This window comes from Balaenoptera borealis (assembly GCF_965194805.1).
Source record: "Balaenoptera borealis genome assembly, chromosome: 9".
Classification (NCBI taxonomy): domain Eukaryota; kingdom Metazoa; phylum Chordata; class Mammalia; order Artiodactyla; family Balaenopteridae; genus Balaenoptera; species Balaenoptera borealis.
In genome coordinates this window covers 86,491,043-86,516,225 of record NC_138873.1, presented here as the reverse complement: position 1 = coordinate 86,516,225, position 25,183 = coordinate 86,491,043, and the positions used below count along the sequence as shown (strand labels likewise).

Below are 25,183 nucleotides of genomic sequence, written 5' to 3'. Positions count from 1 at the left end.
CAGGATGTGGCCATAGATTTCTCTCAAGAGGAGTGAGAATGCCTGGACCAAGATCAATGGGAATTGTACAGGGATGTGATGTTAGAGAAGTATAGGAACCTGCTCTCCTTGGGTGAGGATACCTTCCTTCCAGAATTCCTTATCCAACCACAGGGTTTGGAGTCCTTCATTTGTAGAATGTCTCCTGAAATCTTCTGCTTCCTACAATAGGGTTTCAGATTGCAACGTTTCAGGAAAGATTGGGAGTTTGTGGGTATAATTTTTCTTATTCTTTTAAAATTGCAGCCTCCCTTTTAATATACTTTGTAACTGCTTGGGATGTGTCTATATGAACTGTGTACTATATGCTTCTGTTACAGTCCTTACAATATTTTATTGTCTTATTTTCTGTAACCATTTTCCATGGATTCTTTGGGCTTAAGGTATATTAAAAGGGAGACTGCGATTCTCCCTTTAAAAGGGGACTTATTAAAAGGGGACTTCCCTGGTGATGCAGCGATTAAGAATTCGCCTGCCAATGCAGGGGACCCGGTTCGATCCCCGGCCTGGGAAGATCTCACGTGCCACGGAACAACTAAGCCAGTGGGCCACAACTACTGAGTCTGCACGCCACAACTACTGAAGCCGGTGTGTCTTGAGCCCGTGCGCCATTTATTTTTTGGAGAATAAAACCACTTCTGAGTGATTAAAATTTAGGCCAGCTAGTCAAAATGCTTTATCACGTGTTCTTCTAAAACACTGATCAATGGAACAAGTTTTGCTAGGGATAACAGTGTAATTGTATTCTGGAGTTCATATGGGCAATATGGTTTATGACCTTGATGCTGGATCACGACATTTCAATGGTATAACTGCTATTAATTGTCTGTTTGTTCAACGATTAAAGTCTCACGTGATCTGAGTTCAGACTGGAGTCATCCTGGTTGGTTTCTGTCTATTGCAGATTTCTTCCAGTATGAAAGAAAGGACAAGGGCAATACGGCTTACTTTACAAAATGTCTTCAAACTAAATGATGCTATAATCTACATTCAATTAATTTATACATACCCTACTGTAGAACAGGGTTCGTTACGCTGGCAGAGCCCGGTAATTATGTAAAACTGAAACTTTTTCTGCACTGGTTCAAGTCCTCTTCCTAAGAATGTGTTTATAATCAACATTCTTTCACAAATTACCCAATTGAATTCACCATAGCATTCCTCATATTAACTAAATGGAAAATCCTAGGCTATATACAAGTCCAGAAAGGGCCCAAAATCATCAGCCCCCATGGATGATTACAACCCATTGCTGAGGCTTTCAAATTACTTATTAAAGAACCACTATGTCCATCAACATCATCAATTTATATATTATTGCCCCAATGCTAGCCTTAACCCTGGCTCTCACAACATGAATTCCTCTTCCCATATCTTATCCACTAATTAGTATAAATGTAGGCATATTATTTCTATTAGCCATATCACACCGAGCCATTTATTCCATCCTCAGATCTGGATGAACTTCGCATTCCAAATACTCACTCACTGGAGCTCTAGGAACAATAGCACAGACAATCATCTCATATGAAGTAATGTAGCAGTTATTCTCTTCTCAGTCTTACTGATAAATGGATCATTTACACTTTCAACAGTAATTATTACACAAGAACACCTATGACTAATTTTCTCCTGACCGCTACCCAGAATTTGATTATCTCCGCAGTAGCAGAAATCCAATGAAGCCCCACTTGATTTAACAGAAGTAGCATCAAAACCTGTATATGTCTTCAATGTAGAAAATGTAGCAGGCCCATTCACCCCGTCCCTCCTAGAGAATATGTCAATTTCCCTATAATAAACATTTCCACAGCAATCTATTTTTAGGAGCATTCGACAATCCCTAGGTGCCAGAATTATAGATTCTTTCATCTTGTAAATATCGTTTTTTTAAAAAAAATAATTTTTATAGTTTTACTACCTGTAAACAAAATGTACTCCATTGCTGTGGAATATTCCTTCATAGGAGCGTGCATGGTTCATTTCTGCATCCGCCTGTGATGGCCTTCAGGTTCTTTCAGGTTTGGCTCCTGTGGCTGCGAGTCCATGTCCGTGTGTCCTGGTGCAGGGCTGGTGGGTTTGTGTTCACCTGGGAGGAGCACTGTGGGTCTCTGTGCAGGGACTTCGCTATCTGAGGCCCGATTGTTTCAGAAGTGGTTGCATCCCCCCGTTGCGTACCAGGCTTTCCATTGCTCCACATCCTGCTGATATTTGATACTATGTCTTTCATGTCTGCCATTCTGGTAGGTGTATGCACAGTATTTTTCTTACGGCTTTAATCCCTCTGTTGTTAGTGAAGTTGTGCATCTTGTGGTATTCATGGACTATTTCCTGTTGTTTTTTTAAAAGTTTTAAAAATTGTGGTCAGATATACATAACATAAAATTTACTATCTTAACCATTTTTAAGTGCACATTTCAGGGTCAAGAAGTAATTCACACTGTTGTGCAAACCTGACCACCATCATCCTCCAGAACTTTTTCATCTTGCAAAATTGAAACAGTCCCCATTAAACACTCACTCCCCATTGTCCCTCCCTCAGCCCCTGGCACTCAACATCCTACTTTATGTCTCTATGTTTCCGACTGCTCTAGGGGCCTTGTATGAGTGGATCAAGCACTGTTTGTTTTTTTGTGTCTAGCTTACATCACTGAGCATAATGCCCTCAAGGTTCATCCCTGCTGCAGCCTGTGTCAGAATTGCCTTCCTTTTTAGGCTGAATAGCATCCCCTTGTATTGATGGACCGTGTTTTTCTTCTCCATTCATCCATTAGTGGACACATGTAATATCTACATTCATTTCTCCTGTCATAATATTTGTGGAATAACATCAGAAAGTCCTATGAATCAAAAGTCATTTGCCATTAACTTTTTTCTTAAACTTTTTGTTGTGGAAAACATCAAGGCTAAGAAAAGGGAAAAATACATGTCAGCTTCACTTGTGTTCAGGAATTAATGCTTTACGGATTCACTTTATTCCCTGTGTGTGTGCTATGCGTGTGCATGTGCCTGTTTGCATACCTATGCTGTGCATGTGCATAGGTACGTGCACTTGCACACATTAGTGTGTGCATGGGCATATGCGTGCATGTGTGTTCACATGCTAGTGTGTGAATATATTTGTGCCGTGCACGTGCATATGTTTGTGTGTGTGCTGTGCCTGCCTGTGCGCACACCTGTGTGTTTGCTGGAACCACTTGCAAGTTGGTTGCAGACTGAATTGTGCCCCAGATATATCCGCACGCAGCTGCTCTAACAATCCTGCGTAGCCACGTAAAGGTCACAGATCTCAGGGATTTAAATGGATGGAGCAGGATATCCTGACACAGAGTTTGTCTTCCAATGACTGTCACTGTCTCAGTAACATCCTTCACACCTTCTTTAAGCCCCATTCAGGGTCCAGTTTAGACTCCCATTACATTCAGTCGCCTGCCCCAGGTCCCGTAAAGCAACAATGTCACCGTTGGAGAGCCCGGCCAAGGCTGGGGGTGCCCCTCCTGTTGGCCTGGCCTCCAGGCCCTGCCCTTGGCTCCTGTGTTCCCATCTCTCAGCCAGGCCCCGACTTGGATGGGGCCGCCACCTCTTTCCACACAGGGTCCCATCGCCCAGTCAAGGGGGTTCATTCTCCCCAAACACAGCATCAGGAGTGGGGTGGGGGGGGTGACAGTCCCCACTGGGTCTCCTTCATGTGAGACACTGTGCTGTTGAAAGAGCAGGCACCCTGCCCTCGGGGGTGGGGGGCTGGGGGGTGACATGCGGCCCACGATGGGCAGGCGGGTCTCCGGGTGGGGCGAGCCAGTGTGCAAGGAGTTCCGCGGTGGGTTCTCCTCTCCAACGGCTTCTGTGCCCCTACCTCTCCCCGTGCCTCCCCTCGAAGACAGCGCGGTGCCCGGGACGGGAGCCATGGGAGCCGTCAGCCACCGCCCCCTCTACACACACGCACACGCACACGCACACGCACACGCACACGCTGCAGGGAAGCAGGACCTGAGTGCAGGGCTCTCAGCGGCCCTGAGCGCCCCGCCCGGAATCGGCCAGCCGAATGGACAGACTGGATCTCCCGGCCCGGACCATGCAGGACTCTCCTGCCTGGGCTTCCAGTGTGGCCGCCTCCTTCTGGAAGCCTGGGAGGCTGGAATCAGGCCACTTCTTGTCTGTCCTGGCAGCAGACTGGGCTGCACTCTAAGAAGTTCGTGGCTCGCCCGTGGATCCTGACCATCAGGTGGCCAGAGAAATTGGGAACATTTCTGTTTTGCCTGTTGAAATGTTTAATGCCAAAGATTTTGTTCAGTTTCCTGATGTGGGTGTCCAAAGATGAGAGACCCATGTGTGTGATCTGTACCTCCTATGAGATCAGCCCTAAGCTAGTTTAAACATGATCAAGTTGTGTCTACATGGTAGATTTAGACCTCTGCATGTCCTGTCTACTGATTATGTTTAGAGCTGACCATGTGTTGTCTATAATAAGAAGATTTAGACCTGACCATGTTCTGTGTACGCTAGGACTATGGGGACCTGGGTAGAGACCCGGCCTGGCCTCAGTACTGGGAAGCTCCGTGCCTGCATCTGAATGTCAGGGCTTAGATGTCTGGGGTCTGGAGCTGAGGTGGGCTTGTCTACGTAACAGCCTCTCTTCTGAGTGTGGTGACCTGGTCCTCCCAAGGGTCAGTGCTATGGTCGGGGCCTTAGTCTTAATCCCTGCAGGGTTCACCTTCCCTGGGGCTCATGGAGAATCCTCAGGAGGACTACCTGGCAATAATTCCAATTTACCAGCACGTGCATGGTGCATAGGGAAGCAGGTTTAGCTGGTGAATTGATTGCAGGGCACGCAGATCGGGCAAAAGGCCGATGGGTGACAGCTGAGGCTGCTGCTGAGCTCTCCCTCCAGTCTACCGTCCCTACTCAGCAGAGTCCAGAGCTGCCCCTCGGCTTTCAGCCCTGCTGTCCTGTGAGTTTTCTCAACATGTAAGCGAGACGAGAAAGGACTGAGCACGCCAGCACCAGGGTCGTGTGTTCAACTCTAGTATGAAAGCTTTAAAAACAGTTAAAATCACACAGAACCAAAGTGAGAAGAGGAGGACTCCTCTGGGACAAGTGTGGGGAAAGGAGACCCACCTGACACTTTTTCCCATCCCAGGAGGTCCCAGGGACCCAGCTTGTTTCCACATTGGGGGAGCCCCCTGCAGAGCCATGGTGTCCTGACCAAGGGGACGTGTGACCCCAGGTGCAGGGTCTGGGGAGGTGAGGTCACCCTGGGACTGTGGACATGTGACCCAGGTGGAGGGGTCTGGGGAGGTGGGTCACCCTGGTGAGTGTGGATGTGTGGCCGCAGGTATAGGGTGCGGGGACTGTGTGGGTCTCACCATACCTGCATGGGTCAGGATCACATGTATGGGGAGACCGCATATGCGCTCTTTGCCTGCAGTGTGTCCTGTCCCCTTTGAGATTTCCAACCTCTGCATTAAGGGTGTTGTCCTGATTAACCTGTGGTTCCTTTTCTTCTCTTCATCTTGTCACAATCATATGAGGTCAGGCATGTTTGAGTGGGTTGATGCTCTGTGTTCCGGTGAGTGACAACACTTGGTGGTATCATATTAATACTATAGCATATCATATGTCTAATCTATGGGGGTCACCACTGCCTGGGTCCCCCTGGACAGAGGTCAGGTGAGCACAGACTAGCCCCCCACCCCAAGAATGGTCTCCCACGTGCTCTGTGAGGGTACCGTGATGGCCCCTAAGGTAGGGGACTGTGTCTGGGCCTCCGACATTTGTGATGAGGGGGAGTCGAAATGGAATCTCAATTAACAAGACATTATTTTAAGAATTTATTTTAAGTGAAATAAAACACACGTCACATACCCTTTACCATCATCACCATTTTAAGTGCACGTTTCTGAGGCCTCAGATATATTCACTTTCTCGTGGAGCCATCACCACCATCCCTAGAACTTTTCATCTTGCAAAACCAAAATTCCACAACCATGAAAGTCTCATTCCCCATTCCCTCCCACTGCCCCTGGCACCGATATCCACTTCAGTCCCTGAGTTGTCGACTCCAGGGCACCCACTGGAGTGGAATCCTGCAGTGTTTGCTGACGGGTCATTTTGGAAGAGCTGACTTTCAGTCTGAAGCTCTGCCTGTTTGCATCTGACGAATCTGCATTTAAGGAGAGGGTGTATGAGGAAGGGGGTGTATGCGGGACAAAGGTGTCCGGGGTGCAGGTGAGCCAGGACCTGACCAGCTGCCTTTTGGGTCCCCTGGTCCCATCTCTTGGTCTGTGCCTCATCTGCATCATCACTGTCCCCGCTGGCACCGCTGGGGTGTTGTTGTCTGAGTGAGAGTCCCCTGGTGCCCCTGCTCTCCTCCCCTCCTCCTGCTGGTTGGGGAGGGAACTGCTTGCTGTGTGGTCTCTCCTCCTGAGGCATGAAGGACCCTGTAGCATGGACCTGCAGAGTGTGGGGTGTGGTCCCAAGAGCATGGGGCCCACATAGGACACGACATCGGGGCGCGACAAGTGCTAGGGCTGCCTCATCACTGACAGGGAATGTTGCCCAGATCCTGCTCGAGAGGGCGTGGTGGGTGGCCTGGGACCCTAGCGGCCCCATTCCTATACTGGAGCTTGGAGAGTGCATCCCCATGGGCTCCAGATTCACCCCATATCTCAGCCATATCCCTCTGTCCTGTCTTTGAACTCAGGAAAACGAGCTCTCTTGTCCACAACATAGGCCTGGTCCTGTTGATATTAGGATTCTTTAAGTTAGGCGTCCTGGGATAGCAGCTCTTTTTAGGCCTGAGAAGGAACAACTCCGGAGTGTACAACAATTTCAGATGAAACTAATATTCAATGACTATCCCTAACTACTCGGTTGTTGACTTCTATTAGTCATTATTCTCCTGGTTTTAGCTCTGATGTGGGGATTACAGAGGAGTCAACATTTAAATCTTCATAATCTGTGTATTTGTAGCTTCAGTATCATTACTGACCCATAGTTTTTTATGGTTTGGGAAGAGTTATTGATTTCACGTATCATGTAAAGGATTCACAATGATGATAGGGCAATTAAGATTACAATAATAGCTAGTAAATTGTTCACATTTTCTCTACCTGTGCATCTACTGTATGCATATGAGTTTAGATGTCAATATTAGTGAAATGATATAGAGGACTAGAGAACTTATTTTAAAAATCACTATTAATGTGTGATGAAGAAAATGTAAAAGTTCTTCCATAATCGGTGATGTTGTATCTTGAGAGCCTAGATGAAATTGATATGCCTTAGTGATATACAGGATTTTAGCCTATCATTTAACTTTGACAAAGCTACATCACTTTTTACTTTTATCTCATTTATTGAGGAAGACATAATTGTTATGGTGTTGGCTTGAAACTGGTTGAAAAGGACTTGAGTCCTTCCTTATTCTACATTTCCATAGGGAGGATCTTGAAACATAGGATATGGTGGAGGACATCCGTGTAACCATTCTAGGTTAGGAGTAGCAATTTCCACTGCTAAGACTTCTTGTTTAGACACAAATGCTTTTCAAAGTATGAAGATTATTAGCATTACTGCTGCTACTGAGATGAATGAGCCTAAAGACAAAATATTTCATGTTGTGTGTGCCTCAGGGTACTCAGACTAACGTAGTGACATCCCTGAGAGGCCACGAAAGTGCTGCAGGGAGTCATATTTACTACTACAAATATACTTGTGAAGTGAATTTTTGCTCATGCTGAGTTAACTGTATAACCTGAGAATAGTGGGAATCAGTGTAGGAAGCCTCCTATAATAGTGAAGACTGCTCCCATGGACATTAGGTCATGGAAGTGTGCTACTACATAGTATGTATCCTGGAGGACAATGTCTGGGGATGAGATGGCTAAGATGATTCCTGTCAAACCACCTACTGTAAAAAGAAAAAAACTAAAGCCTAAAACTCATAATATATTGGGAGGTCATATAGTATTACCTCCGTGAACAGTTGCTAACCAGGGACTTCCCTGGTGACGCAGTGGTTAAGAATTCGCCTGTCAATGCAGGGGACACGGGTTCGAGCCCTTGTCTGGGAAGATTCCACATGCCGCGGAGCAAAAAGCCCGTGTGCCACAACTACTGAGCCTGCCCTCTAGAGCCCGCAAGCCACAACTACTGAAGCCCACGCGCCTAGAGGCCGTGCTCTGCAACAAGAGAAGCCACTGCAATGAAAGGGCCGCACACCGCAACGAAGAGTAGCTGCCGCTCACCGCAACCAGAGAAAGCCCATGCGCAGCAACCAAGACCCAACTCAGCCACAAAAAAACAAAAAAAAGAAAAGAAAAAGAAAAATTAAATAAAGAGTTGCTAATCAGCTAGATACTTTTACTCCTGTAGGGATAGAAGTAATTACGGTAGCTGATGCAAAGTATGCTCCTGAGTCCACAGCTATCCCTATGGTAAACATATGATGGGCCCACAAGAGAACTCCTAAAAAACCAGTGGACATGACTCATACTATTCCCAGATAGCTGAAAGGCAATTTTTGTCCTAAATAGTATGTAATGATATGTGAGTTTATAACAAATCCTGTTAGGCCATGAATACAGACTTCAGGGTGAGCAAAGTATCAACATAGGTGTTGGTATAGGATTCGGTCTCCTCCTGCAGGGTCAAAGAAAGTAGTGTTTAGATTTCTATCTCTTAACAGCATGGCAATTCTGGCTGCTTGGACTGAGATTGGTAATTATAGTAATATGGCTATAGTTGGGGAAGATTAAACAAATAATGGTGTTTGGTATTGGGATATGACTGCTGGTTTTGTATTAAAGACTATAGTAATAAAAGTAATAATACCAAGAATTGAGGAGACACCTGCTAAATGGAAGGAGAAAACAGTTAGGTCGACAGAGGCTCCTGCATGGGCCAGATTGCAGGCTAGAGCTGAATACACGGTTCCACTGGTACCAGAACCAGCTTCTACTATTGGTGATATGAGTAGGAGTAAGAATGATGGGGGAAGTAGTCAAAAGTTTATATGATTTATTGGGGGAAATGCTACTTCAGGTGTCTGAGTTATTAGTGGCCCAAGTCAGTTTTCAAAGCCTGCAATCATAACGGGTACAGCTATAAAGAAAATTATTACAAGTGCAGGGACTGTTATGACTACCTTACAGATTTGGGCATCTCCAAGTAGCGGTCCAGGTCAGCATAGCTCAGCCTCGATTGATATAATTAAGGTGCTGCCTGCTACTGCAGCTCAAGCACCAAATAGTAAATATAAAATGCCGATATCTTTGTGATTTGTTGAAAATAATCAGCAGTGTATGAACAGAGGTAAAATGACTGAGTTAGCATTAGACTGTAAATCTAAAGACAGAGATTGAGCCCTCTTTCTGGCAAACCCTGTGGTGAATCAACAAATTGAATTGTAACTTCAGAGAAGCAGCTTCAATTCTGCCAGTGATTTTCCTGCTTTTTTTTTTTTCTTTTTTTCTTTCTCAAATGAAGGAGAAGTAGACTGAAGCCAGTTGACTAGAGGATTTGCCTGTTAACTAAAGTTTCCTGGGGTTAAAACTCATCAATCTCGTAAAGATTTGGCTTAAATACAGTGTTTGCTTTACATTCAATTGATGTAGAATAAAGTCTTGCAATCCTTATTTTTAGGAATTAAGTAAATTTCACTTGTTTAGGGTTTTGAAAGCTCTTGGCCTGAACTAACCTAAATTCCTAGTCCAGCACCGATAGAATGGGTGTTGTGTGTAGTAATCGTGTGGGTATTATGATTGGTAATGATAGGAAGGTTATTTCTTTGTACGTTCAAATTGTTTTGTGTTTGTGTTGTTTAATGAAGGGAATATAGTTAGTGATGTGGAGTATGTTAGCTGCAAGTAGAAATATATGCTGAGGGCTGCTATGATGGCTATTAGTGTTGGTAGAATGATGTTGTCGTTTTTGTTATCTCTTGGATAATTATTCATTTGGGTAGAAACCCTGATAGTGATGGGCGATGTCCTAATGACACTATAATGGTGAGGAAAATGATTGTGATGGGAGGTGTTTTACCTCATGTGTGTGATAATGATACTCTTGTAGTACATGATCTGGGCATAAATAAGAAGAAGATAGTGTTGTTATGATATAAATTAGTATGTTTAGGATCGTTATAATCTGAATATACATTATAATAGCTGTTATTCATCCTATATGGGCAATTGATGAGGAGGGTGTAATATTTTCCAGGTGAGTATGGCGAAGTCTGCCTCAGCCTCCAGCTATGATTTATAATATCACTATGATTAATAGTATATTTAGGTTGATGGATGGTGACATGTGGTATAAAACTAATAGGGGTGCAATTTTGTCATGTTGATAGCATCAGGTCTGCTGTTCATGGGATGCCTTGTGTGACTTCAGGCACTCAGAAGTGAAATGGGGAAAGTCCTACTTTTGTGACAAGGGCGATTGTCATGAGGGTGGATGCTGCTGGATTAAAGAATTTTGTTATTCATTGTGCTCTTTGACCAGAGTATATTAGATTAATGATAATAGCCATTATAAGTAGTATTGATGTGGTAGACTGTTTTAGGAAATATTTGTTGGATGCTTCTGTAGCTTATGGGTTCATGTTTTTTATTAGAATGGGGATACCATTAACCAGTGTGAGCTGGTTATACAATTATTATATTTCCTGAGAAAATGGTCAGTAGAATGATGGTAAAAACAATGAGAGTTTATTTGCACAGGAAGGATATACAAAAATATTTTGGGGGTATGGGCCTGAAGCTTACTTAGAGAACTTTACTATATAGCATGTGGTGTAATGTGGTAGGTAGCATGGAGAATGTAAAATTATTAGGAAGAATTCAATTCCAGGAATAAGAGCATTGAAACCTCTATGATTTACTCTATCAAAGTAACTCTTTTGTCAGACATATTTCTTAAATTTGTGGTGGGTTGCCTGGTATGATGACAAGTAGTGAAAACTCTCATATACATAGGGTTAATGTTAGTCGTAAAAAAAACTTTTTATAAGAGATGTATGCGTTGATCATATCAAAATTGTAGGTAGGAGGCTCAAATTCATAGAAAGGAGATTGTTAGATGTGTTTTAATGATGACTTGGGCTGTATATAATTCTGGCACCTAGGGATTGTCGAATGCTCCTAAAAATAGATTGCTGTGGAAATGTTTATTATAGGGAAATTGACATATTCTCTAGGAGGGACGGGGTGAATGGGCCTGCTACATTTTCTACATTGAAGACATATACAGGTTTTGATGCTACTTCTGTTAAATCAAGTGGGGCTTCATTGGATTTCTGCTACTGCGGAGATAATCAAATTCTGGGTAGCGGTCAGGAGAAAATTAGTCATAGGTGTTCTTGAGTAATAATTACTGTTGAAAGTGTAAATGATCCATTTATCAGTAAGACTGAGAAGAGAATAACTGCTACATTACTTCATATGAGATGATTGTCTGTGCTATTGTTCCTAGAGCTCCAGTGAGTGAGTATTTGGAATGCGAAGTTCATCCAGATCTGAGGATGGAATAAATGGCTCGGTGTGATATGGCTAATAGAAATAATATGCCTACATTTATACTAATTAGTGGATAAGATATGGGAAGAGGAATTCATGTTGTGAGAGCCAGGGTTAAGGCTAGCATTGGGGTTAAGGCTAGCAAGAGAAGCCACCGCAATGAGAAGCCCGGGCACCGCAACAAAGAGTAGCCCCCGCTTGCCGCAACTAGAGAAAGCCTGCGCATAGCAACGAAGACCCAACGCAGCCAAAAACACATTAATTAATTAATTAGTTAACTATTTTAAAAAAGTACTATATCCTTCTGTACAGCTTCTCTGGGAAGAACAGAGAGATGGCGTAGGAGAGTGAGAAAGACCAATATTTAGTGCACATCTCTCATGCAGGTGCTCTGCTGGCTCAGATAGATTTATCCCCACTTTACAAAGGAGGAAATAGTCTCAGAGAGGCTTAGTAATTTTCCCAAAGCCAAACAGCTATGGAGTGGCAGAACCAAGATCTGAACCAAGTCTGTTACCTTCAAAGCCTAAGTCCTCATCACAACAAAACTCAATTAATATTTACATTTATCGAATTACATTGCAACCTGGGGAGTTCTTGGCACAATCCTGAATAAGAGTGAGAAAGAAAGAAATAGCATTGTTCCTACAGTCAACCCAAATTTTTGGAGCAGCTGCTAGATGGCTGGCCCATTTTGGGGTTCAGCAGTGATCAAGACAGGAAGAGTCCTGCTTTCATGAACCACGTAGTGGGGAGGAGAGACGGGTGCAACTTGGGTGAGGGATTTCACCTTGCTGGACCTCTGTTTTGTCATCTGGAAAATGGGATGGCTGTTCCTCATTTTCTGGGATTGTCCAGCCCTCACATTCTCTGATTCCATAAGAAGCATTTGTTTTCCTGTTTCTTTAAAATTCATTCAGGCCGTGAGCTGTGATGAATGTTGTTAGCTGCTCCCCAAAGCACTCTATTCCCACCCTTTTCCTGTGATCAGGTCTTTCCCGAAACATGACTCACAGTCAGTCAGTCAAGTCACAGAACCTAAGGGGCACCCAGCAGAAAAATTCCAACCCTTGCTTCCCAGGAGCTCTGCGGTCTACCTGCCAGGTAAACTTAACTCACCTGGCACAAGGTGGCCATCCCTGGTTTCACATCAACATGATCTCAGGCACAAACCTCCTTGTTTTTCCATTTTGTCTTTAAGTTACTTGTTGAAACAACTGCACAAATATGACACAGATATAAAATCAGGCATCTTCTGCCCCCAGTGCCTACTAATAAATGATTTTCTGCCACTTTAGTGATAAAGATAGAAAATTTCAACATTCTGCTACCCTTATTATTTGTCATTTTTGTTGATATTTCTATTGACTACATCTTTCAATATTTTAACAATGGAACATTTATTTAGGTTGTTCCAGACCCAGCCTTTAGTGGTAAAGGTTTTGTTGTTATATTTCTATTATGTTTCCTTTAAAAATCATTATCCTATTTAAATGGATTAAGTCAATTCTATAGGCATTTATCTTATGATATTGATGAAATTGATACATAGAGGGCAGTAGTACAAGTTGATTGGACTTGAGAACCTCTATTAGCACAGTTAAGTATAAATATTATCTATATGTAAACCAAAGTACATGCCGAGTGAGATTCTCTGACTTTTTTTCACTGTCTGCCCCTCAAGCCGGTGGGAAATGGAATATTTCTTGCCCTATCAGTAAACAAAGGATGTCACAGTCTTCAGCACTTGCAGCCCTCCAATGTGAGCCGGCGGGCCCTGAGGCACTCAGGATATGCAAATACGGAATGCAGGCCCCAGAGAGCTGAGGTGCATATCAAAGGAAGGATTTCAGTGAGCCCATGCAAAGAAAAGCGCCGCATTCCTCACCTTGGGAGAGCTGGTTTTCCTTAGTTAACAATCACCTTTTGATGTTCCCCATTACCAGTCCCCTGCCCTGTCCCCTCCCCCCGGTACTTTAGCTCAGGGAGGAAGGAGCGCAGAGGGACTCGGCTGAATAAGGGGCCTGCGCGCCTCGGGAGGAGTTTTCAGCCGCTTTCCCCGCAGTCGGGAGGAGGGGCGCTGACGCTGCAGCCACACCCTGCGCCTCCCTTGCCCCATTTCCCCTCAGGACGCTCAGGCCGACCCCCTCCCCACGCCCACCAGGCCTCGCGAGCCAGGCCGAGGGCAGGGGCGAGAGGAGGGACCGTAGTTCCCGGGGACCAGACGCTGGAGGCCGCTCTTTCTGCACAGCAGCGGCGGGTGGCAGCGAAACCCTGCCCCTCAGAAGCTGGTCTTGTGCTGCCGCCCGGGCACTGGACCAGGCGGAGGGTCGGCGCCCACTTACCCGGCCCGCCGTCCCCGCGACTGTCACGGCTTCGGCCGCCGGGGCACCTCCAGAGCCGGCAGCCTCAGTGAGGTCGCCCTCCCCTCGGGCTCTGGGGCAGTTCCGTGAAGGCGGAGGGAAGAGACCCCGCCCGAGCCGGGAGTTCCAGCTCTGAGGAAACGCGGGCTCTGTTCAGCGCGCAGTGGGTGGGACCGCTCTGCCCCGAGGCCTTCCGGGAGGGAGCGGGGCGGCGGGGGAGGGAGCCGCCAGGAGCGCAGGGCCCCGTCGGGGGTCCTGGAGGGGCGGCCCGGCCTGGGGGCCACGCCCACTGTGGCCGCAGCCCAGGCCTTTCTCCTGGAATCCTACACGAAAAAGTTAGAAAGATACACAGTCTATAGTAAATATTCACAAATGATTGTTGCTGCTGTGCTCACTATTCTATTAAAGGTGTAAAATCCATAAAACACTTTAAGTTCAAAATTAAATATGAATTTTTACCTTTCTAATTATGTCTCTGATATTCACAGTTGTGGTTAATGAATCAGAGACTGTGGCATCACTAGTTAACCATGAGCTTGTTAAAAAAATAGAATTCAGGCCCACCGGACCTACTGAATCACAATCTGCACTTTTACAATCTCCCCAGTGTACTTGTGTATCCATGAATAGTTGAAAGGTACATTTCTACCTCGACAGGTCTTTTCTGTATGAGAAATACACACATTTTATCCAGTTTGACATAATAAAACACTCAAAAATGCATATGCCTGTGTTGAAACCATCATTTTATCATTTCTTTTCCAGACAAGTATAGTCTCTATACTGGTTTTGTGGATCACATGCCATACCCTTTTCTTGTAGTTAGAAATAAGGTAGAGAAAGTTACTTTGTAAAAAAAAAAAAAATATATATATATATATATATATATTAGTGGATAATTGAAGACACTCTTCTAAATTAAAAGCAGTTCTCTTAACTTGCTGTTTTCTTCTTGGGTCACATTATGAACTCTTCCCGTGGCCACATGGCATGTGTACTTTTAATTTCAGGGACTGCTGACATTCCAGGATGTGGCCATAGATTTCTCTCAAGAGGAGTGAGAATGCCTGGACCAAGATCAATGGGAATTGTACAGGGATGTGATGTTAGAGAAGTATAGGAACCTGCTCTCCTTGGGTGAGGATACCTTCCTTCCAGAATTCCTTATCCAACCACAGGGTTTGGAGTCCTTCATTTGTAGAATGTCTCCTGAAATCTTCTGCTTCCTACAATAGGGTTTCAGATTGCAACGTTTCAGGAAAGATTGGGAGTTTGTGGGTATAATTTTTCTTATTCTTTTAAAATTGCAGCCTCCCTTTTAATATACTTTGTAACTGCTTGGGATGTGTCTATATGAACTGTGTACTATATGCTTCTGTTACAGTCCTTACAATATTTTATTGTCTTATTTTCTGTAACCATTTTCCATGGATTCTTTGGGCTTAAGGTATATTAAAAGGGAGACTGCGATTCTCCCTTTAAAAGGGGACTTATTAAAAGGGGACTTCCCTGGTGATGCAGCGATTAAGAATTCGCCTGCCAATGCAGGGGACCCGGTTCGATCCCCGGCCTGGGAAGATCTCACGTGCCACGGAACAACTAAGCCAGTGGGCCACAACTACTGAGTCTGCACGCCACAACTACTGAAGCCGGTGTGTCTTGAGCCCGTGCGCCATTTATTTTTTGGAGAATAAAACCACTTCTGAGTGATTAAAATTTAGGCCAGCTAGTCAAAATGCTTTATCACGTGTTCTTCTAAAACACTGATCAATGGAACAAGTTTTGCTAGGGATAACAGTGTAATTGTATTCTGGAGTTCATATGGGCAATATGGTTTATGACCTTGATGCTGGATCACGACATTTCAATGGTATAACTGCTATTAATTGTCTGTTTGTTCAACGATTAAAGTCTCACGTGATCTGAGTTCAGACTGGAGTCATCCTGGTTGGTTTCTGTCTATTGCAGATTTCTTCCAGTATGAAAGAAAGGACAAGGGCAATACGGCTTACTTTACAAAATGTCTTCAAACTAAATGATGATATAATCTACATTCAATTAATTTATACATACCCTACTGTAGAACAGGGTTCGTTACGCTGGCAGAGCCCGGTAATTATGTAAAACTGAAACTTTTTCTGCACTGGTTCAAGTCCTCTTCCTAAGAATGTGTTTATAATCAACATTCTTTCACAAATTACCCAATTGAATTCACCATAGCATTCCTCATATTAACTAAATGGAAAATCCTAGGCTATATACAAGTCCAGAAAGGGCCAAAAATCATCAGCCCCCATGGATGATTACAAGCCATTGCTGAGGCATTCAAATTACTTATTAAAGAACCACTATGTCCATCAACATCATCAATTTATATATTATTGCCCCAATGCTAGCCTTAACCCTGGCTCTCACAACATGAATTCCTCTTCCCATATCTTATCCACTAATTAGTATAAATGTAGGCATATTATTTCTATTAGCCATATCACACCGAGCCATTTATTCCATCCTCAGATCTGGATGAACTTCGCATTCCAAATACTCACTCACTGGAGCTCTAGGAACAATAGCACAGACAATCATCTCATATGAAGTAATGTAGCAGTTATTCTCTTCTCAGTCTTACTGATAAATGGATCATTTACACTTTCAACAGTAATTATTACACAAGAACACCTATGACTAATTTTCTCCTGACCGCTACCCAGAATTTGATTATCTCCGCAGTAGCAGAAATCCAATGAAGCCCCACTTGATTTAACAGAAGTAGCATCAAAACCTGTATATGTCTTCAATGTAGAAAATGTAGCAGGCCCATTCACCCCGTCCCTCCTAGAGAATATGTCAATTTCCCTATAATAAACATTTCCACAGCAATCTATTTTTAGGAGCATTCGACAATCCCTAGGTGCCAGAATTATAGATTCTTTCATCTTGTAAATGTCGTTTTTTTTAAAAAAAATAATTTTTATAGTTTTACTACCTGTAAACAAAATGTACTCCATTGCTGTGGAATATTCCTTCATAGGAGCGTGCATGGTTCATTTCTGCATCCGCCTGTGATGGCCTTCAGGTTCTTTCAGGTTTGGCTCCTGTGGCTGCGAGTCCATGTCCGTGTGTCCTGGTGCAGGGCTGGTGGGTTTGTGTTCACCTGGGAGGAGCACTGTGGGTCTCTGTGCAGGGACTTCGCTATCTGAGGCCCGATTGTTTCAGAAGTGGTTGCATCCCCCCGTTGCGTACCAGGCTTTCCATTGCTCCACATCCTGCTGATATTTGATACTATGTCTTTCATGTCTGCCATTCTGGTAGGTGTATGCACAGTATTTTTCTTACGGCTTTAATCCCTCTGTTGTTAGTGAAGTTGTGCATCTTGTGGTATTCATGGACTATTTCCTGTTGTTTTTTAAAAAGTTTTAAAAATTGTGGTCAGATATACATAACATAAAATTTACTATCTTAACCATTTTTAAGTGCACATTTCAGGGTCAAGAAGTAATTCACACTGTTGTGCAAACCTGACCACCATCATCCTCCAGAACTTTTTCATCTTGCAAAATTGAAACAGTCCCCATTAAACACTCACTCCCCATTGTCCCTCCCTCAGCCCCTGGCACTCAACATCCTACTTTATGTCTCTATGTTTCCGACTGCTCTAGGGGTCTTGTATGAGTGGATCAAGCACTGTTTGTTTTTTTGTGTCTAGCTTACATCACTGAGCATAATGCCCTCAAGGTTCATCCCTGCTGCAGCCTGTGTCAGAATTGCCTTCCTTTTTAGGCTGAATAGCATCCCCTTGTATTGATGGACCGTGTTTTTCTTCTCCATTCATCCATTAGTGGACACATGTAATATCTACATTCATTTCTCCTGTCATAATATTTGTGGAATAACATCAGAAAGTCCTATGAATCAAAAGTCATTTGCCATTAACTTTTTTCTTAAACTTTTTGTTGTGGAAAACATCAAGGCTAAGAAAAGGGAAAAATACATGTCAGCTTCACTTGTGTTCAGGAATTAATGCTTTACGGATTCACTTTATTCCCTGTGTGTGTGCTATGCGTGTGCATGTGCCTGTTTGCATACCTATGCTGTGCATGTGCATAGGTACGTGCACTTGCACACATTAGTGTGTGCATGGGCATATGCGTGCATGTGTGTTCACATGCTAGTGTGTGAATATATTTGTGCCGTGCACGTGCATATGTTTGTGTGTGTGCTGTGCCTGCCTGTGCGCACACCTGTGTGTTTGCTGGAACCACTTGCAAGTTGGTTGCAGACTGAATTGTGCCCCAGATATATCCGCACGCAGCTGCTCTAACAATCCTGCGTAGCCACGTAAAGGTCACAGATCTCAGGGATTTAAATGGATGGAGCAGGATATCCTGACACAGAGTTTGTCTTCCAATGACTGTCACTGTCTCAGTAACATCCTTCACACCTTCTTTAAGCCCCATTCAGGGTCCAGTTTAGACTCCCATTACATTCAGTCGCCTGCCCCAGGTCCCGTAAAGCAACAATGTCACCGTTGGAGAGCCCGGCCAAGGCTGGGGGTGCCCCTCCTGTTGGCTTGGCCTCCAGGCCCTGCCCTTGGCTCCTGTGTTCCCATCTCTCAGCCAGGCCCCGACTTGGATGGGGCCGCCACCTCTTTCCACACAGGGTCCCATCGCCCAGTCAAGGGGGTTCATTCTCCCCAAACACAGCATCAGGAGTGGGGTGGGGGGGTGACAGTCCCCACTGGGTCTCCTTCATGTGAGACACTGTGCTGTTGAAAGAGCAGGCACCCTGCCCTCGGGGGTGGGGGGCTGGGGGGTGACATGCGGCCCACGATGGGCAGGCGGGTCTCCGGGTGGGGCGAGCCAGTGTGCAAGGAGTTCCGCGGTGGGTTCTCCTCTCCAACGGCTTCTGTGCCCCTACCTCTCCCCGTGCCTCCCCTCGAAGACAGCGCGGTGCCCGGGACGGGAGCCATGGGAGCCGTCAGCCACCGCCCCCTCTACACACACGCACACGCACACGCACACGCACACGCACACGCTGCAGGGAAGCAGGACCTGAGTGCAGGGCTCTCAGCGGCCCTGAGCGCCCCGCCCGGAATCGGCCAGCCGAATGGACAGACTGGATCTCCCGGCCCGGACCACGCAGGACTCTCCTGCCTGGGCTTCCAGTGTGGCCGCCTCCTTCTGGAAGCCTGGGAGGCTGGAATCAGGCCACTTCTTGTCTGTCCTGGCAGCAGACTGGGCTGCACTCTAAGAAGTTCGTGGCTCGCCCGTGGATCCTGACCATCAGGTGGCCAGAGAAATTGGGAACATTTCTGTTTTGCCTGTTGAAATGTTTAATGCCAAAGATTTTGTTCAGTTTCCTGATGTGGGTGTCCAAAGATGAGAGACCCATGTGTGTGATCTGTACCTCCTATGAGATCAGCCCTAAGCTAGTTTAAACATGATCAAGTTGTGTCTACATGGTAGATTTAGACCTCTGCATGTCCTGTCTACTGATTATGTTTAGAGCTGACCATGTGTTGTCTATAATAAGAAGATTTAGACCTGACCATGTTCTGTGTACGCTAGGACTATGGGGACCTGGGTAGAGACCCGGCCTGGCCTCAGTACTGGGAAGCTCCGTGCCTGCATCTGAATGTCAAGGCTTAGATGTCTGGGGTCTGGAGCTGAGGTGGGCTTGTCTACGTAACAGCCTCTCTTCTGAGTGTGGTGACCTGGTCCTCCCAAGGGTCAGTGCTATGGTCGGGGCCTTAGTCTTAATCCCTGCAGGGTTCACCTTCCCTGGGGCTCATGGAGAATCCTCAGGAGGACTACCTGGCAATAATTCCAATTTACCAGCACGTGCATGGTGCATAGGGAAGCAGGTTTAGCTGGTGAATTGATTGCAGGGCACGCAGATCGGGCAAAAGGCCGATGGGTGACAGCTGAGGCTGCTGCTGAGCTCTCCCTCCAGTCTACCGTCCCTACTCAGCAGAGTCCAGAGCTGCCCCTCGGCTTTCAGCCCTGCTGTCCTGTGAGTTTTCTCAACATGTAAGCGAGACGAGAAAGGACTGAGCACGCCAGCACCAGGGTCGTGTGTTCAACTCTAGTATGAAAGCTTTAAAAACAGTTAAAATCACACAGAACCAAAGTGAGAAGAGGAGGACTCCTCTGGGACAAGTGTGGGGAAAGGAGACCCACCTGACACTTTTTCCCATCCCAGGAGGTCCCAGGGACCCAGCTTGTTTCCACATTGGGGGAGCCCCCTGCAGAGCCATGGTGTCCTGACCAAGGGGACGTGTGACCCCAGGTGCAGGGTCTGGGGAGGTGAGGTCACCCTGGGACTGTGGACATGTGACCCAGGTGGAGGGGTCTGGGGAGGTGGGTCACCCTGGTGAGTGTGGATGTGTGGCCCCAGGTATAGGGTGCGGGGACTGTGTGGGTCTCACCATACCTGCATGGGTCAGGATCACATGTATGGGGAGACCGCATATGCGCTCTTTGCCTGCAGTGTGTCCTGTCCTCTTTGAGATTTCCAACCTCTGCATTAAGGGTGTTGTCCTGATTAACCTGTGGTTCCTTTTCTTCTCTTCATCTTGTCACAATCATATGAGGTCAGGCATGTTTGAGTGGGTTGATGCTCTGTGTTCCGGTGAGTGACAACACTTGGTGGTATCATATTAATACTATAGCATATCATATGTCTAATCTATGGGGGTCACCACTGCCTGGGTCCCCCTGGACAGAGGTCAGGTGAGCACAGACTAGCCCCCCACCCCAAGAATGGTCTCCCACGTGCTCTGTGAGGGTACCGTGATGGCCCCTAAGGTAGGGGACTGTGTCTGGGCCTCCGACATTTGTGATGAGGGGGAGTCGAAATGGAATCTCAATTAACAAGACATTATTTTAAGAATTTATTTTAAGTGAAATAAAACACACGTCACATACCCTTTACCATCATCACCATTTTAAGTGCACGTTTCTGAGGCCTCAGATATATTCACTTTCTCGTGGAGCCATCACCACCATCCCTAGAACTTTTCATCTTGCAAAACCAAAATTCCACAACCATGAAAGTCTCATTCCCCATTCCCTCCCACTGCCCCTGGCACCGATATCCACTTCAGTCCCTGAGTTGTCGACTCCAGGGCACCCACTGGAGTGGAATCCTGCAGTGTTTGCTGACGGGTCATTTTGGAAGAGCTGACTTTCAGTCTGAAGCTCTGCCTGTTTGCATCTGACGAATCTGCATTTAAGGAGAGGGTGTATGAGGAAGGGGGTGTATGCGGGACAAAGGTGTCCGGGGTGCAGGTGAGCCAGGACCTGACCAGCTGCCTTTTGGGTCCCCTGGTCCCATCTCTTGATCTGTGCCTCATCTGCATCATCACTGTCCCCGCTGGCACCGCTGGGGTGTTGTTGTCTGAGTGAGAGTCCCCTGGTGCCCCTGCTCTCCTCCCCTCCTCCTGCTGGTTGGGGAGGGAACTGCTTGCTGTGTGGTCTCTCCTCCTGAGGCATGAAGGACCCTGTAGCATGGACCTGCAGAGTGTGGGGTGTGGTCCCAAGAGCATGGGGCCCACATAGGACACGACATCGGGGCGTGACAAGTGCTAGGGCTGCCTCATCACTGACAGGGAATGTTGCCCAGATCCTGCTCGAGAGGGCGTGGTGGGTGGCCTGGGACCCTAGCGGCCCCATTCCTATACTGGAGCTTGGAGAGTGCATCCCCATGGGCTCCAGATTCACCCCATATCTCAGCCATATCCCTCTGTCCTGTCTTTGAACTCAGGAAAACGAGCTCTCTTGTCCACAACATAGGCCTGGTCCTGTTGATATTAGGATTCTTTAAGTTAGGCGTCCTGGGATAGCAGCTCTTTTTAGGCCTGAGAAGGAACAACTCCGGAGTGTACAACAATTTCAGATGAAACTAATATTCAATGACTATCCCTAACTACTCGGTTGTTGACTTCTATTAGTCATTATTCTCCTGGTTTTAGCTCTGATGTGGGGATTACAGAGGAGTCAACGTTTAAATCTTCATAATCTGTGTATTTGTAGCTTCAGTATCATTACTGACCCATAGTTTTTTATGGTTTGGGAAGAGTTATTGATTTCACGTATCATGTAAAGGATTCACAATGATGATAGGGCAATTAAGATTACAATAATAGCTAGTAAATTGTTCACATTTTCTCTACCTGTGCATCTACTGTATGCATATGAGTTTAGATGTCAATATTAGTGAAATGATATAGAGGACTAGAGAACTTATTTTAAAAATCACTATTAATGTGTGATGAAGAAAATGTAAAAGTTCTTCCATAATCGGTGATGTTGTATCTTGAGAGCCTAGATGAAATTGATATGCCTTAGTGATATACAGGATTTTAGCCTATCATTTAACTTTGACAAAGCTACATCACTTTTTACTTTTATCTCATTTATTGAGGAAGACATAATTGTTATGGTGTTGGCTTGAAACTGGTTGAAAAGGACTTGAGTCCTTCCTTATTCTACATTTCCATAGGGAGGATCTTGAAACATAGGATATGGTGGAGGACATCCGTGTAACCATTCTAGGTTAGGAGTAGCAATTTCCACTGCTAAGACTTCTTGTTTAGACACAAATGCTTTTCAAAGTATGAAGATTATTAGCATTACTGCTGCTACTGAGATGAATGAGCCTAAAGACAAAATATTTCATGTTGTGTGTGCCTCAGGGTACTCAGACTAACGTAGTGACATCCCTGAGAGGCCACGAAAGTGCTGCAGGGAGTCATATTTACTACTACAAATATACTTGTGAAGTGAATTTTTGCTCATGCTGAGTTAACTGTATAACCTGAGAATAGTGGGAATCAGTGTAGGAAGCCTCCTATAATAGTGAAGACTGCTCCCATGGACATTAGGTCATGGAAGTGTGCTACTACATAGTATGTATCCTGGAGGACAATGTCTGGGGATGAGATGGCTAAGATGATTCCTGTCAAACCACCTACTGTAAAAAGAAAAAAACTAAAGCCTAAAACTCATAATATATTGGGAGGTCATATAGTATTACCTCCGTGAACAGTTGCTAACCAGGGACTTCCCTGGTGACGCAGTGGTTAAGAATTCGCCTGTCAATGCAGGGGACACGGGTTCGAGCCCTTGTCTGGGAAGATTCCACATGCCGCGGAGCAAAAAGCCCGTGTGCCACAACTACTGAGCCTGCCCTCTAGAGCCCGCAAGCCACAACTACTGAAGCCCACGCGCCTAGAGGCCGTGCTCTGCAACAAGAGAAGCCACTGCAATGAAAGGGCCGCACACCGCAACGAAGAGTAGCTGCCGCTCACCGCAACCAGAGAAAGCCCATGCGCAGCAACCAAGACCCAACTCAGCCACAAAAAAAAAAAAAAAAAAGAAAAGAAAAAGAAAAATTAAATAAAGAGTTGCTAATCAGCTAGATACTTTTACTCCTGTAGGGATAGAAGTAATTACGGTAGCTGATGCAAAGTATGCTCCTGAGTCCACAGCTATCCCTATGGTAAACATATGATGGGCCCACAAGAGAACTCCTAAAAAACCAGTGGACATGACTCATACTATTCCCAGATAGCTGAAAGGCAATTTTTGTCCTAAATAGTATGTAATGATATGTGAGTTTATAACAAATCCTGTTAGGCCATGAATACAGACTTCAGGGTGAGCAAAGTATCAACATAGGTGTTGGTATAGGATTCGGTCTCCTCCTGCAGGGTCAAAGAAAGTAGTGTTTAGATTTCTATCTCTTAACAGCATGGCAATTCTGGCTGCTTGGACTGAGATTGGTAATTATAGTAATATGGCTATAGTTGGGGAAGATTAAACAAATAATGGTGTTTGGTATTGGGATATGACTGCTGGTTTTGTATTAAAGACTATAGTAATAAAAGTAATAATACCAAGAATTGAGGAGACACCTGCTAAATGGAAGGAGAAAACAGTTAGGTCGACAGAGGCTCCTGCATGGGCCAGATTGCAGGCTAGAGCTGAATACACGGTTCCACTGGTACCAGAACCAGCTTCTACTATTGGTGATATGAGTAGGAGTAAGAATGATGGGGGAAGTAGTCAAAAGTTTATATGATTTATTGGGGGAAATGCTACTTCAGGTGTCTGAGTTATTAGTGGCCCAAGTCAGTTTTCAAAGCCTGCAATCATAACGGGTACAGCTATAAAGAAAATTATTACAAGTGCAGGGACTGTTATGACTACCTTACAGATTTGGGCATCTCCAAGTAGCGGTCCAGGTCAGCATAGCTCAGCCTCGATTGATATAATTAAGGTGCTGCCTGCTACTGCAGCTCAAGCACCAAATAGTAAATATAAAATGCCGATATCTTTGTGATTTGTTGAAAATAATCAGCAGTGTATGAACAGAGGTAAAATGACTGAGTTAGCATTAGACTGTAAATCTAAAGACAGAGATTGAGCCCTCTTTCTGGCAAACCCTGTGGTGAATCAACAAATTGAATTGTAACTTCAGAGAAGCAGCTTCAATTCTGCCAGTGATTTTCCTGCTTTTTTTTTTTTCTTTTTTTCTTTCTCAAATGAAGGAGAAGTAGACTGAAGCCAGTTGACTAGAGGATTTGCCTGTTAACTAAAGTTTCCTGGGGTTAAAACTCATCAATCTCGTAAAGATTTGGCTTAAATACAGTGTTTGCTTTACATTCAATTGATGTAGAATAAAGTCTTGCAATCCTTATTTTTAGGAATTAAGTAAATTTCACTTGTTTAGGGTTTTGAAAGCTCTTGGCCTGAACTAACCTAAATTCCTAGTCCAGCACCGATAGAATGGGTGTTGTGTGTAGTAATCGTGTGGGTATTATGATTGGTAATGATAGGAAGGTTATTTCTTTGTACGTTCAAATTGTTTTGTGTTTGTGTTGTTTAATGAAGGGAATATAGTTAGTGATGTGGAGTATGTTAGCTGCAAGTAGAAATATATGCTGAGGGCTGCTATGATGGCTATTAGTGTTGGTAGAATGATGTTGTCGTTTTTGTTATCTCTTGGATAATTATTCATTTGGGTAGAAACCCTGATAGTGATGGGCGATGTCCTAATGACACTATAATGGTGAGGAAAATGATTGTGATGGGAGGTGTTTTACCTCATGTGTGTGATAATGATACTCTTGTAGTACATGATCTGGGCATAAATAAGAAGAAGATAGTGTTGTTATGATATAAATTAGTATGTTTAGGATCGTTATAATCTGAATATACATTATAATAGCTGTTATTCATCCTATATGGGCAATTGATGAGG

General features: G+C 44.9%; 1 long non-coding RNA gene across 1 annotated transcript; it reads right to left on the bottom strand.

Annotated features, from left to right (window-relative positions):
- Nucleotides 1-8,600: 8,600 nt before the first annotated feature.
- Nucleotides 8,601-14,049, bottom strand: LOC309635101. Its single transcript, XR_014248648.1, has 3 exons — nt 13,901-14,049; nt 12,675-12,772; nt 8,601-8,679 (listed from the first exon to the last, which is right to left on the bottom strand). It is a non-coding gene; the product is annotated as an uncharacterized lncRNA (long non-coding RNA).
- Between the last annotated feature and the right edge of the window lie 11,134 nt (nt 14,050-25,183).